At 47.5% G+C, this 14,546-nt stretch overlaps 1 long non-coding RNA gene across 1 annotated transcript in view; it reads left to right on the forward strand.

Moving 5' to 3' along the window:
• LOC140078083 (uncharacterized) overlaps positions 1-12,592 on the forward strand; it is a 932,690-nt gene extending 920,098 nt beyond the window's left edge. Inside the window, exon 3 of the long non-coding RNA XR_011849890.1 lies at positions 12,556-12,592. This is a non-coding gene — a long non-coding RNA (uncharacterized lncRNA). The remainder of the gene's footprint in view (positions 1-12,555) is intronic.
• Positions 12,593-14,546: the final 1,954 nt, after the last annotated feature.

A 14,546-nucleotide genomic window follows, 5' to 3' on the forward strand; every position in this document is an offset into this window, starting at 1 on the left:
TCAGAATCCAAGAAATGTTCTGATTGCTGTGTGCCTTCATGTCCTCCTTTCCAGAGGTCGCATTAACGCCTCACCAGCGTCATAGCATGAAGAGCCGCCCTTAGGGTGAAGACACACATGGCGTTTTTGGGCCGTTTTTAGTCAGTGCGTTTTCACATCGTTAAAAACGCATGCGTTAAAAAGCGCATGCGTTTTTGAAAACGCATGCGTTTTTTAACGATCTGAAAACGGCCCAAAAACGGCCTAAAAACGCCATGTGTGTCTTCACCCTTACCCCCCAAAATAATTGCCATGCATAAAGTTACGCTTGGCAATTATTCCCTATAGCGTGCAGGACCGCTCAGCAGGTCACAGGTCACAGTAGGTGTAGTCAGTGTGCATGCTGTATGCGTGCGGGGCGAGTGTGCTGTGTATGCAATGAGTGTGCCTGTTGTGGGTGCAGTCAGTGTGCGTGCTGTGGGTGCAGTGAGTGTGCCTGCTGTGGGTGCAGTGGGTGTGCCTGCTGTGGGTGCAGTGGGTGTGCCTGCTGTGGGTGTGGGTGCAGTCAGTGTGCGGTGTATGTGGGTGCAGTCAGTGTGCGGTGTATGTGGGTGCAGTCAGTGTGGGTGCAGTCAGTGTGCCTGCTGTGGGTGCAGTGGGTGTGCCTGCTGTGGGTGCAGTGTGTGTGCCTGCTGTGGGTGCAGTGAGTGTGCCTGGTGTGGGTGCAGTGAGTGTGCGTGCAGAGCGAGTGTGCTGTATGCAGTGAGTGTGCATGCGGGGCGAATGTGCTGTATACAGTGAGTGTGCGTGCGGGGCGAATGTGCTGTATTCAGTAAGTGTGCGTGCGGGGCGAGTGTGCTGTATTCAGTGAGTGTGCGTGCGGGGCGAATGTGCTGTATGCAGTGAGTGTGCGTGCGGGGCGAATGTGCTGTATGCAGTGAGTGCGTTCGGGGCGAGTGTGCTGTATTCAGTGAGTGTGCGTGCGAGGCGAGTGTGCTGTATGCAGTGAGTGTGCGTTCGGGGCGAGTGTGCTGTATGCAGTGAGTGCGTTCGGGGCGAATGTGCTGTATGCAGTGAGTGTGCGTGCGGGGCGAATGTGCTGTATTCAGTGAGTGTGCGTGCGGGGTGAATGTGCTGTATGCAGTGAGTGTGCGTGCGAGGCGAATGTGCTGTATGCAGTGAGTGTGCGTGCGGGGCGAATGTGCTGTATGCAGTGAGTGCGTTCGGGGCGAATGTGCTGTATGCAGTGAGTGTGCGTGCGGGGCGAATGTGCTGTATACAGTGAGTGTGCGTGCGAGGCGAATGTGCTGTATGCAGTGAGTGTGCGTGCGGGGCGAATGTGCTGTATGCAGTGAGTGCGTTCGGGGCGAGTGTGCTGTATGCAGTGAGTGTGCTGTATGCAGTGAGTGTGCTGTATGCAGTGAGTGTGCGTGCAGGGCGAATGTGCTGTATGCAGTGAGTGTGCGTGCGGGGCGAATGTGCTGTATGCAGTGAGTGTGCGTGCGGGGCGAATGTGCTGTATGCAGTGAGTGTGCGTGCGGGGCGAATGTGCTGTATGCAGTGAGTGTGCGTGCGGGGCGAGCACGCTGTTGACATTATATACAGCTAGGAGTAAAATATTTGTATTACAAAAAAATGTACTGTATATACTCGAGTATAAGCCGACCCGAGTATAAGCCGAGGCCCCTAATTTTACCACAAAATACTGGGAAAACCTATTGACTCGAGTATAAGCCGAGGGTGGGAAATGTATTGGTCACAGCCTCCCCAGTATATAGCCAGCCAGCCCCTGCTCCAGTGTATATAGCCAGCCAGCCCCTGCCCCAGTGTATATAGCCAGCCAGCCCCTGCCCCAGTGTATATAGCCTGCCGCCGCTGCCGGACAGATCGCACAGAAGATATACAGGGGTCGCCGGAAAGGTGAGTTTAGATATATTTATTTTTTTGACTCGAGTATAAGCCGAGTTTGGGTTTTTCAGCACATTTTTTGTGCTGAAAAACTAGGCTTATACTTGAGTATATAAGGTAATACTCCTCGGCTAAAAATACTTCCCAAAAACAGTAAGAGGAGTATTATTACTCTTCTGTAAATTGTTAGTGCGACCTCTTTCTAACAAGGGCTCCCGGGAGGCCTCTCTGGATTTTGTGTACAGAGCCGCACACTACAATACCTCCGGAGCTAAAGGATTGGAAAAGTGGAACGCTGGTATAAAAGTTATCCACGTACAAGTGGGAACCTTTATGTAGAAGCGGGTGCACCAGATCCCACACAAGCTTCCTAGTAACTCCTAGGACAGGGGGGGGGCATCCTGGAGGGCTAATTCATAAACCCTAATCCTGTGGGTGCACCCTGTGGTTCTCTCACACAACGTGTACATTTGGATTCCATACCTTGCCCTCTGGCTGGGCAGGTACTGGTGGGATTTTAACCTGCCTTTGAAATGTCCCAGTGACTCGTCTACACAGATGTTTTGTAAAGGGGTGTATGCCTCGAAAAAACGTTGTGCCAAAATGGTCGAGGATTGGCCGAATTTTATATAGACGGTCAAATGATGGGACATTGTGCGTTATCGCTGTAATGCAAAGACGTAAGAATTGCCTCAAATGTTAGGAATATCATTTGCATTTCCAATTATGGACTTTTAGATAACCCAATACACACATTGGGGCAGGTTTATAAAAAGTGCCTCAAAGTACGGCGGCATTCACACAAATGTATCATTTCTCCAGTCCTGTATTTCCGCGCTGTATGAATCTGTATATATGTGACAATTTTCAACCGTATGTGCACGTATGTCACCGTATCCGTACATATAAAACTCGGTGGGCTGGCAAATGATGGACTATTGGCTGGCGAATACACCTCCCACTCCCATTGGTTCTGAATATTGCACCTATATACTGCAGCTGTATGCAACCTGTATTTTATACATTCCCATAGATTTCTATATGGAAGGGAAATACATGATAAAATAGGACATGCTCTATATTTCTATACGACTCGTTACAGCCATGTAAATGGGTGGCCGTATTGTCCATTGAAATGAATGGGGCCTTGTGCTACCCGTGTATATACATATTTATGGTCGTTTTCATACTTTCGTGTGAATGCGGCCTAAGGGTGGTGACACACATGGCGTTTTTAGGCCGTTTTTAGATTGTTAAAAACGGACGCGTTTTTGACCAGTTTGAATTAAGATAATTGGTGAAACCTGTCAAAAACGCACACGTTTTTTACGATCTGGAAACGGCCCTGCCACTTTTACCAATGCTACACACTTTTTCCAAAGGCCAAGCCCCGGAACTTTTTTTTCTATAAATGTGAGCCAGATGTGTTTTAGACCTTTTTTGGCACAAACTATGTCAGAATTCTGTCCTAAACAGTTTGATAAATCCTCCCCATTGTCTCTACTACTAGAGTAAGGGACGTTTCTAATGGTATTACATCTATATAAGGGACACCTGTGGTTTATGGTATGACCTCCATACTGGAGTATAAAGCCTCTGCCAAGTATAAAATATGTGACTTATTATTTTTTCCTTGTTTGTGGACAGTAAAACTCCCGACCAGCTCTCAAAGACCAACAACCCGTGCGGATATAAGTAAGTAGTGAGATATTTAATATTGTCTCTGTAATGGCTAACACCAGATATCTGTGTGTGACTGATACAGACTGACAGACATACAGGGGCAGATTTACTTACCCGGTCCATTCGTAATCCTGCGGCACTTTCTGTGTGGAGGATTCGGGTCTTCCGGCAATGCACAAGGTAGTTCCTCCGACGTCCACCAGGTGTTGCGGCTGCGCTGAAGTCCATCGGAACGCACTGAAGTTCACCAAGCCGGGCCAGGTGAAGGTAAGTGCATGTCCAGCGACACTTTTTTTTTTTTTAAATGCGGCGGTTTTTCCGAATCCGTCGGGTTTTCGTACGGCCACGCCCCCGATTTCCGTCGCATGCACATCTGCGCGCCACAATACGATCGCATGCGCCAAAACCCCGGGGCATTTCAGGGAAAAATCGCCGCAAAACGGAAAAATTCGGGTAAACCGCCGGAAAAATGTGATTCTGGCCCTTAGTAAATGACCCCCACAGAGAGAACAGTCACACCCCCCCCCCTCGGTGGTGGTGGTGTAGAGACAGAGACACAGGTGACACTTGTAGAGACAGAGACACAGGTGACACTTGTAGAGACAGAGACACAGGTGACACTTGTAGAGACAGAGACACAGGTGACACTTGTAGAGACACAGACACAGGTGACACTTGTAGAGACAGAGACACAGGTGACACTTGTAGAGACAGAGACACAGGTGACACTTGTAGAGACACAGGTGACACTTGTAGAGACACAGGTGACACTTGTAGAGACACAGGTGACACTTGTAGAGACAGAGACACAGGTGACACTTGTAGAGACACAGGTGACACTTGTAGAGACACAGACACAGGTGACACTTGTAGAGACACAGGTGACACTTGTAGAGATACAGACACAGGTGACGCTTGTAGAGACACAGGTGACACTTATAGAGATACAGACACAGGTGACACTTGTAGAGACACAGGTGACACTTGTAGAGACACAGGTGACACTTGTAGAGATACAGACACAGGTGACACTTGTAGAGACACAGGTGACACTTGTAGAGACACAGACACATGTGACTGATGACATAAGAGAACACATGACGCCATATACGTCCTTTACATAAAGCTGATGATAAAGTCCTGCAGAGTCCAGCTACAGCCGTCATTCACAAAGTTGTACAATGTCTATTCTTGTCAGAGGTCAATGACCTAAGCCAGCACATGGCGATCATTGTGTTCATAGAAACTAATGACATTTATTCATGTATTTGCATTCACAATCTGCAGTCTGTGTCTATGTGTATACTCTTCTATCACGCCAGTTCTGTCTGATCCAGGTCCTACATCTGCTAGAACTGGAGACGTTCCATATAAGAACATCTTTTATACCCAACATCGGGCACCATATTTCTGCTGGTTTTATTGTCATATGATTTATGTGATGATTATTTGTGTCTTTATTACCAGTTCTTACTTATATAGCCCTGAGCCTTTATGGTGCCTTCCTGATCGCTGTGCTCGCTGCTGCCTTGTACTATTGGTGAGTTTCTAGTAAATGTTTTTCATGGGACATTGATCTACAAAATTATTCAGAATGAAATATTTTCCCTGTTGTGAAGGGCTCTTTCACATTGGCGTGGTTTTGTACGTCTGTGGTTCAGTGATTTCCACGGATGCATCAAAGCCATTGGTTGCTTTGGGTGTTTTTCCTTTGGCTTTTATTTTCACTTAACCCTTTGTATGTGGAAAAAAGAAGGAAATCTTGACATAAAAAGAAAAAGCTCCATATTCAAATCCTAAGTGTGTACAGGGGTGTAACATTCAGAGCCTCTCCAGCTCATAGTAATCCGTGTACAACAAAATAGCTCAGACCATCGGGGGAATCCACATTCCTTTTATATAGATATTCATTCAGAAAACAAAAAATCATGAAACTTGCCTTAATATTTTTCATGGATGTGTATCACGGAAAGCAACAGAAGTCTATGGGGGTCATTTACTAAGGGCCCAAATCGCTATTTTTCGTCGGGTTTCCCGAATATTACCGATTTGCGCCGCGTTTCCCTGAATTGCCCCGGGTTTTTGGCGCACGCGATCGGATTGTGGCACATCGGCGCCGGCATGCATGCAACGTAAATCGTGGGCTTGGCCGTCAGAAAACCCAATGGATTCGGAAAAACTGCGGAATTTAAAAAAAAAATGTGTCGCTTGACACGCGCTTACCTGCACCCAGGATAGGATGGTGAACTCCGGCGGACCTCGGAGCAGCAGCGGCACCTGGTGGACATTGGGCGCATTACCTTAGTGAATCGCCGGAAGACCCGAATCCTCGACGCAGAACGCGCCGCTGGATCGCGACAGGACCAGGTAAGTAAATGACCCCCTATTTGTCTACAAAAAAAACGGATGAAACATGCTTTTCTTTTCAATGATAAGGCTAAGAAACTAAGTGTGATGTTTTCAAAGCAATGTTAAACCTTCCTTGTTATTTTGCGGATATGGAGACAAAATGGAAGAAAAACGGAGACACAACAGAGATAAAACGCAACATATGCGCAACTGAAGCTGAGCGCCAACGCCAATGTGAAAGAACCGAATACAATGTTATTTCACAATATTTACCTCATCGCACTACACAGTCAGAACTTTAACCCCTTGCATCTGTATTCTTACATAAGTTTGTTTTTTGCGTCTGTCTATTGCCTGGTAGAAGTGAAAATTGTCATCTATTTTAGTGATTGATTGTAACAATTTTATGTCTGTTTTTACAAATTTAGCTATAAATTTCATTGTGATGTGACTGGGGAAGAGGAAGAGGAAAAGAAAGAGGAAAAGAAAGAGGAAAAGAAAGAGGAAAAGAAAGAGGAAAAGAAAGAGGAGGCAATTGCAGGTAACAAATATTAATCCATAATTAATAAGCCATATTAACCATCTCTGGGTTTAATGATACATTTCTGATAACTGCTAAAACAATGCCTCGTCTGCTACTTTTCCCCATTTCAAGCCTCCACATGTATGCCCTGGCTCGCCATATTTACTATAGACTGCATCTGAAATGTCCGCCAGGTCTAACCTGGGGGAAATTTAATTCGCGTAATGTCAGTGCAACACCCCTGCCAACGCAAGGGTTAATCAGGTGTTGCGAAACTCAAATCCCCTGCCATGCAAAAGGTCCCTCTCTGTGAGAGTGATCAACTCACTGAGGACCCCCAGTGTGGGATAGTGGTAATGCAACTTTAACTCTCTGCCTGTAAAGTACTGTTGACCAGACAGATGTGTTGTACTTGTAATGCAAGGAGAGAGCTGGTTGGATGGGCTGAGCTGGACACTCCCCAAGGGTGTGGAAGGTTCAGGTCCCTTTCCCCTGAGGTCTCTCCAGGGAGAGCGCAGAGAGTGCTGAGGCACAGCAGAGGACTCCTTAATAATCGGCCTTCTAGGAGACCAGACCCAAAGCAGAACTGCACCACTAGGAATCTGCTCTAACTCTGCTGCTGAAGCTGCCAACTCTTCTACCCCAGCCTCAAGCTGTTTATCCAGTCTCTTCCTGAGGACCTAACATCCAATTAGCCAGCTCTACCCAGCTGAAGTTTGCTGCTGTTGTGGCCATTGCCAGGTTTCCAATAAATGACTGTAAGTTATGCTTTACCAATGTGCCTCTGAGTGATCCCTGGATCAAGCTGTATACTACCAAGGGCATCCCATCCTCCATCACCAGGGATCCCTATCCACACATCAGGGTTGCCCCAGGGAGAAACCTACACTTTCAGCCTCTCCCTCCATTTTCTGGAACACACCACCTGCTGGAGACCTGCCAGGCTGCGGACAAGGCCTCTGCTCCTGATACCAAGCACCATGACCATCGCTGTGCGCTAGGCCACACTAGCCAGTCACCCAGGTATTCAGCGCCCAGGCTTCCTCCAGCCACTGATAAAGGCTAGGCCCCAGTGGGTTGGATCAGTTAGTTATATATATGCATTTACTGGCACAATACTGGCGGTCCCCAGGTTACATACAAGATAGGTTCTTGTACTTAAGTTGAATTATAACAGGTATATTTTAGAATTGTAAAAAACATTGTTGTCCCAGTGAGTTGGATTTTCAAAAATGTATTCTGTCATGGGAACAAGGATTATCAGAAAAGCTCCATTACAGCTGATCATTGTAGTCTGGGACTAAAGTTACGCCTCCAGAGACTTCACCAGACGTCACAGTGGTCAGAGAGGTCCCTCTGTAACTAGGGGTCTTCTGTAAGTCAGGTGTCCTTAAGTCAGTGACCGCCTGTAATTTGTTTACATTTAGGCTCCTGTAGAGGAGTAGATAAAATCTTGCAATGTTACAATGAATTTCCCAAGTCATTTTTGCTACATCTTTATACCGAAACATAATGGGGGTCATTTACTAAGGGCCCGATTCGCGTTTTCCCGACGTGTTACCCGAATATTTCCGATTTGCGCCGATTGTACCTGAATTGCCCCGGGATTTTGGCGCACGCGACCGGATTGTGGCGCACCGGAATGCGCGCGACGGAAATGGGGGGGGCGTGGCCAAACGAAAACCCGACGTATTCAGAAAAACCGCCGCATTTAAAAACGGAAAATGTGTCGCTTGGGAAGCGCTTACCTTCACTTGGTCCAGCTCGGTGTATTCCGGCGCATTGAGATGCTTTTCAGCGCAGCAGCGCCACCTGGTGGACGTCGGAGGAACTACCTTCATAAATCCCGTCCGGACCCGAATCCACCGCAGAGAACGCGCCGCTGGATCGCGAATGGGCCGGGTAAGTAAATGTGCCCCAATGAGTCCCAATACAAAAACTGCAAAACAGGTCTTTGTCTTGTGTGCAGCCACATCCTCCTATAAGGTGTTATACCGATGCTTCCCATTGAGCGGTGCATATATTCAACAAGCCTCCACTTAATGACACTAAAAGCTAAATTTTTAAGATGTTTCTAATAAAAAAAAATACATTAAATACTGTAACCGGAGTCTAAATGCTTTATCATGGTTTCTACTTTATATCATAGCTGCTGAAACATTTGACCAGACAAAGATGTACAGTAAGGAATATATAGACATGTTAAAAGGTGAGAATTATCCTTATTACAAAAACGTGTCTTTTCTAATAACACTACGACTAAGTTCACACCAGTGTTGTGCAGGTTCTGTTACACATTCCGCATATAACTTGAAGAAAAGTAGTCAGGTAGTTCTGGTCTTTCCACGTTGCTGAAGTTCCTTCTGCTTCCATGCTAATCGCGGGTGCAGGACTGGGTGTCTGGTTATCAGGGGCAGCCAGTGACCCTAGGGAGAAGGATGAAGCGGCTTGTTCTATAGCGTTGTAGGAGCGGTATGTAGTAAATATAGGAGCCAGCACTGCCACCTGCTCTATACACCCAGCTGTCACATGAGTGACGGGTCTGAAAGGGTTAAGGGACAAAATCCTGGGGTAGTCCCAGGGGCTGGGCTTTGATTTGGATGCATTTCAAAAAACAATGGGGCTCACTTACTAAGGGTCCTTCGGATGCGTTTTCCGTTTTGCGCCAAATTGCCCGGGTTTTTGGCACACGCGAGCGGATTTTGGCGCCGTCTTGCGCGCAACAGAAATCGAGGGGTGGGCTGACGGACAACCTGACGGATTCGGACAATCCGCGGAATTTAAAAAAGGAAGTGTGTCGCAAGATTAAGCACTCACATGCACCAGGAAGAAGCAGGAGAACTCCGGTGGACCTCAGTGCCGAATCGATGGATGCAGTAACTCAGGCGCACGAGCTTAGTGAATCGCGGCAGACCCAAATCCTTGTCGAGGTCGCGACAGGACTGGGTAAGTAAATGTGCCTGTCACAATCTCGGAGGATAAACAGTGGACTCCCTGGACCACCGCGGGAGATAACAACCTTAGTCGCACACGGGAGCGGAGTCTCAGTGATCTCCTGGTCTTCGCCAGAGCCCGCCGCTGCGGCGGGAGTCACCAGGTCGCTCCGCGGGTGCGACTAGGCCCGCGGTGGCAGCCAAGGTAGGGACACGGGGACCACGGAAGGCAGGACCATGGATGGCAGGCAGGACCTCGGATGGCAGGCAGGACCTCTGATGGCAGGCACCGCTGGAGAAGCTCTGGGAAGCTGCAGGGGCTTGGACGCCGCTGAAGCAGCTCTGGGAAGCTGCGAAGGCTTGGGCGCCACTGGAGCAGCTGCGGGAAGCTGCGGAGGCTTGGGCGCCGCTGGAGCAGCTCTGGGAAGCTGCGGAGTGACTGGAGCAGCTCTGGGAGGCAGTGGAGACACTGGGGACACCGGGACCAAGTTGGACAGGCGAGGTAGCCGAACTTGAGGTGATTCAAACCTGGACCGGATTTTTGCCAGGAACTTAGTATGGGAGACCATGTCCGGGTCACCACTATCCAATAGAGGGGTAGCCCATGCCAGGGCCTCTTCAGAGAGGAGACAGTAGATGAACGCCACCTTAAAGCGCTCGGTGGGGTACTGGGAGGATAACAGTTCAAGGTGCTGCGAGCACTGGGAAATAAATCTCCGGCACAATTTGGGGTCGCCATCAAATTTGTCCGGCAAAAAATTTTCGGGTTCAGCAACGGGAGGAGTCGTGGGAGCCTGCTGTTGGGAGGCAATCATCCGAAGAGTGGCAGCGAGTTTGTCCAAGAGTTCCTTTTGGGCAGCAATCTCTTGGGACTGCCGGGTGATGGTGCTAGGGAGGTCACCCAGTAACAGGTACGGATCCTCGACACAGTCCATGGCTTTTGCAGGATACAGGACCTTGGCGGAGTCCATGGCCGGATCTTACTGTCACAATCTCGGGGATAAACAGTGGACTCCCTGGACCACCGCTGGAGATAACAACCTTAGTCGCACCCGGGAGCGGAGTCTAAGTGATCTCCTGGTCTTCGCCAGAGCCCTCCTCAAAGCGGGATGGTCTTGCTGCGGCGGGAGTCACCAAGTCGCTCCGTGGGTGCGACTAGGCCCGCGGTGGCAGCCAAATTAGGGACACGCGGACCAATGATGGCAGGCAGGACCTCGGATGGCAGGCAGGACCTCGGATGGCTGCTGGAATACCAGGACATGAAGATCCGGCAGGGGATGCTGGGAGTCGCCAGGCTATAGCCAGGAATGCCAGAGCCAATAAGGAGGACGCTGGCCCTTTAAGGCTGGGAGAAGTCTGCGCGCGCCCCCTCTAGTGGCAGGAGCACGCGAATGCATGGAAGAAGCATGCGGCCTACACGCTGGGAGTAAGAGTGCAGGCCGGAACCAGGAGAGGTAAGTGAGAGCTGGGGAAGCGGGGGCCGCGGCAGCAGGCACAGGTACACCCTCAATCCTTACCTAGGATCGCGGGTGTAACCGTGACAGTGCCCCTATATGTGACTTGTCTGAGCTGCACGCTGCCTCCATATTTGTGCTCCTGTAGAGCTTGTCCCTCCCCCACTGATATCAGCTCACCAGGCTGTGACCTCTGAGAAGGAGCAGGAGGTGGAGCTGTACAGGAGCACAAAGTTGGGGGGGCTAAGATCTGAGGAGGGAGTAACACAGACAAGGCATATGTTTTTTGAAATGCATCCAAACCACAGCCCAGCCACTGGGACTACCCGTGGATTTACAATTATATTGTAATGGAAATGCTTATAAAGGCAGAGAGGCAGATTTGCACTGCAGGTGTCATGGGCTTCTGCAACCTGTCTTTAGTGAAAATGAGGTCCCTGGTGATAGGTTCCCTTTAATTGCAGGTTTAAAGGTAATTAGGCATCTGGCTCTCACTGCAAGACTTCTGTAACCTATGAATACTGTGTATTGAACTTATAATGGTCCTGCCTATCATAGCCAGGACAATATCTACATAATAGTGAGCCCATTCTGTAGATGCAGCATGAGAACCAATTTACAAATACAGGACCAGAATCAAACTCAGTATAGAGTTAGGACAAAATCAGAGGGGAATTGAGTGGTCAGTGCTTCCCTTATGGACTTCACATGTTGTGCAATTTCAATGTAAGACCAGACTAGGGAGAAGTATGTGGATCCTACTGAACATAGAGTGATGATAAGAACTGATCAGATGTAGTCATCATTCTACTAAACCTTTAAAGGGAACCTGGGAATCAGCACCTGGCCTAATAAACCACTGCCAGTATATTGTCAAGCAGCGTAGCACCTTCTAGCTTTTGTTTCTGTCATGTCCCAGTGTATTATCCAGAGAATCAACTCTGAAGTGAGAAGTAAATTGATTGTATAAAGTCAAGAAGGCGGAGAGTTTAACACTGAAGTCAAGATAGGGAGCTCTGAACGCCTCCTCCTCTGTGATTGATATAACACATCGGACTTCAGTACATCTAGTTAGTGATATCTTTGGATGCAGGACCATTAATTGCTGTAACGGGGGCTTTCTGAGAAAAAGAGAGCTTGACTTCAGTATTAAAATCTCTGCTTCCTTGATTTTATAAAACCGATTTACATCTCACTTAGAAGTAGATTTTCTGGATGATGCCACCGTACTGGGCCATGAAAGAAACACGATCTGGAAGGTGTTCAGCTACGACAATATACTGGTGGTGGTTTATTAGGTAAATTTCTGATGACAGGTTCCCCTTAATCTTAGTAACTCACATGTGATGTCTCCTTGAGATTTGTACTTTCTTTGCTTCTATATCAGGGTTAGATTAGTTTCAAATCTGTTGCCCTTGATTAAAAAAATAACTTGCACGTGTCCCTTAATTTAGAAGACATCCCCTCTGTAGCTCCACCAAAAAAGGCCACCCCCCCCCCCTAATTGTTCCACCATTCTATGTTGTACCCTGCTATACAAAAGGGCCCCGAGAACACTGAAGCCACTCACTACAGATATATTCAGTGAATAATCTACAGGACAGTGTTCATTCTAGAGGGAACCTTTATGTGGCATCAATACTCCAAATATATTTCTTTCATTTATTTTACTGATATATGAATTCTTAAAATTGTATGTTCTTTTTTTTTTTTTTTTAAATAATAGAAGAAGGCGTGTATAGAGAAGATGGACAATACAGAAGAAAGCGTAAACCGCGAAAGATGTAAAGATTATAATAATATCACATAATATCAGATGAGATAAATAAATACCTTTCAATTCAATGTAGTTTTTGTTTGTCTTCAGCAAATGACGATTCAGGAGTCTATGAACTACTAAATAAAGCCATGTTACTGCCCAGGAGTTGGCAAGGTTTGCATCCTAGTCCTGCTGTCTTGTCCAACAGGAGACATAACACGGTGGCATCATAATGAGTATTAAAGGGGTCTTCCCATTTCCATAAGTAACGTATATTGTTAGAATAATGAAAAGTTATACAAATTTACAATACACTTTCTGTATCAATTTCTCACCGTTTTCTAGATCTCTGCTTGCTGTCATTCCATAGAAAGCTTCTAGGTTTACTTCCAGTGGACAGAAATCTGACCGTGGTCACACAGGTGCACGGCCCATTAGTATCACAGAGAGTAATCAGAGCCGTGTTATATAACGAGCCGTGCACCTGTGTGACCATGGTCAGATTCTGTCCCCTGGAAGTAAGCAATGAAGCTTTCTATAGAATGACAGCAAGCAGAGATCTAGAAAACCACAAGAAACTGATACAGAAAGTATATAGGAAAATTGTATTATTTTTCATCATACAAACAATAACATTAATTTGCCGAAATGAGAAAACCCCTTTAACTTTTTTAATTAGCTGTATAATCAACATTAACACAGTCTGGCCCAATGACCCATTGTCACAGGTGGTCCCGTAACCCATGGGGTCACGGGTCACCCCACCAGCGCGTTCTCGATACCTTGGGTGCGCTCTGCCTTCAGGAGATTTAAAGGGCCAACGCGCCACTAATTGCCACTGGCTATTTTCAGGTAATCTATTTAACCCTTCCTCTTCCTGCAAGCCCTGCCGGATCTTTGTGCCTCACAGCCTAAGGCTGGTGCCACACGTGGCGCTTTTGTCTGCGTTTGCGAACGCAAACGCAGACAAAGTCGCGCCCACCGGGGCGGGCCTCGGCCCGATCGCATCGGCGTTTCTATGGAAACGCCTGCGATCGGGAACGAGACGCCGGTGTTTCGCGTTAAATTAACACGAAACACCGGCGGCTCGTTCCCGGAGGGCCCCGGTGCGGAGGGCCCCGGTGAGGACCACGTGACACTTAGACTCCGGTCCCGCGGTGGTCCAGAGAATCCTCTCCTCCTTACACTCATGAAAGACTTCCCTAAATAATCACAAGAGGAGATTTGTTGCAAATTTAAGTCCATAGAAAAACATAGGCTCGAGATTTACAAATTGTTGTATTGTTTCCAATAGACGAACAAATCCATACAAGCTTCTATTATTTGTGTGCAAAATGCTCCGGAACTTCATTGTTTGCCAGAGAATCATCATAGTTTATTGGGGTAAAATGTGCCAATTGTATTCATTGGTTTGGCAGGAGGGAGGACGCTGGTGGACCCTGTCCATATAAGGGGTTAACCCGCTACATACAGATTGTATTTGTTATGTGACATATTTGTTTAAGTGTCATAACTAGAAAGAGCTGCCATGGTGTTGCTTGAGCAGTCTGCTTCCCCCGGATGTCTATGTCATATGTTTCTCCAGTGGCTTGTGTACTATGATATACATAGATAAATGTCACATTGTCCATACTGCTGGCTCATACATGAAGCCTCTGAACAAATGATGTGTCATCCGTTGTGCTTTCATTGTACCCGAGGAAGGGAGCCCCAGAAACACGTTGTGAATCCTTTCCTTCATCCAGTATTGGACAGGCTCCCCCGGAGAACCAAAAGTTCCTCTTATGTCTATGTACTAGGGGATGGTGAAGTGTGCCCCCTAGAGTAATATTGACAGGTGTGTCCAAGGAACCGCAGTCTGACACGGTTTATATCCATTCATATTGACGCTTGTGGATGATAATTGGCAGAACGTCATGAATCCACCGGGATATTCTTATCTCATTGCATTACTTTCA

This window comes from Engystomops pustulosus, chromosome 9 (assembly GCF_040894005.1).
Source record: "Engystomops pustulosus chromosome 9, aEngPut4.maternal, whole genome shotgun sequence".
NCBI classification, from domain to species: domain Eukaryota; kingdom Metazoa; phylum Chordata; class Amphibia; order Anura; family Leptodactylidae; genus Engystomops; species Engystomops pustulosus.